The sequence below is a fragment of the Phyllostomus hastatus genome, unplaced genomic scaffold (assembly GCF_019186645.2).
Source record: "Phyllostomus hastatus isolate PE091 unplaced genomic scaffold, TTU_PhHast_1.1 phas_contig_80, whole genome shotgun sequence".
In the NCBI taxonomy this organism is placed as follows: Eukaryota; Metazoa; Chordata; class Mammalia; order Chiroptera; family Phyllostomidae; genus Phyllostomus; species Phyllostomus hastatus.
Window position 1 is genome coordinate 54,029,928 of NW_025333960.1, and position 1,349 is coordinate 54,031,276.

Here is a 1,349-nt window from a genome sequence, read left to right on the forward strand (position 1 = left end):
CCCCACAGGAGTGCAAGCGGGACACCCTGCGGCGGGCTTGGGCCACTGCGCCGCGCTCCCTTGCATTCATCTCGTGTTCCTCAACGACCCCTTGTACAAGGTGTCTGTCTGACTTTTCTCTGCCCGCTCTCCCTTCAAAGGAGATCTGGTTCGAAGGTAATATATCAAAGCACTTAACACTGATAACAAATTAGAGTTACTTTTCTTTTTTTTCTATAAGTTTCTAGTGGAGAGAACTGCTTCGAGGAGCCTGAGGACAGAGTGAGCCCCTAGGTCTCAGCCATCTCGAACTTCAGGGGCAGTGATGATTCTCTGTTTAACTATAGACAGAGAAACACAGTGGTTCTCCGAACATCGTGAGTGAAGAGTTTCCACCCCACCTGACTACCCTGTGCTAGTCACAGTTCACTTCGAGTCAGTATTTTGGCAAGCAGAGCTAAACTATGAAATATTTAAATATTTAATTTTTACCATATTGAACGAAACTTCGTGTACACTAACATTGTATCCTACCTTGTCCAATCAGTTCGCATCCATGCATTTCCCCTCCTCTCACCGCTGACAAAAATGAGCCCCAGGTTAGGGCGTGAACACACCCAGCAAATCCTTCCTCCCCCCCCCAGTAGTCACTTAACCCTCCCCCTTGTCAAACAGGGGGTCAGGTACCATTATTTAAAGAGAACGAGAGGAAGCTATCAGATCCCCACTCTCCCTGACCTAGCAGCCCACTGCTGGGGAAGACCCAGACCTGATTCAGGCCTGATGCCGTGGTGACAGGGACAGCACCGCAGAGCCGGGACTCCTGGCTCAGGACGGTTCAACCCGTTTCTGGCAGCGGTACATTTGCTATTAATATGGAGGTGAATTCTTTCCCAAGACCCTGATGGAAAACAAATACAGAAGAGCTCATGACTTTGACATAATCATCCTTCTTTTTCATGCCTGAGTCACCTTGGACTCTCTCTTAATAATGAATATAAGGTTACAAAGTCTTATAGCTTCTATTTTTAACCATGCCTAATGTTTTGTGACTCTTGCTTCTCTGTGTGCCCAGTAAACATTAATGAACTCCAGAGCTCCACTGTCTGCGTGTCTCTTGGCCACTCTGTTTAAATCTAGTGTCTACTTACCCACTTTAATGTCCTATCTCCAACCCGAGGTTTCTCCCTGTCACTCATTGACAAACACTGTTAACACCGATGTCTCCATTTCTCTTTCCATGCAGTTACTGATTTTATTCCAGGAGATTCAGCACTCATGGCCATGACACAAAGGCTTAGCCTCTCAGTCTCTTGGCATCTAACTACTCGTGACCTTGCACCTGAACTCAAACATACCCACGCGTGACC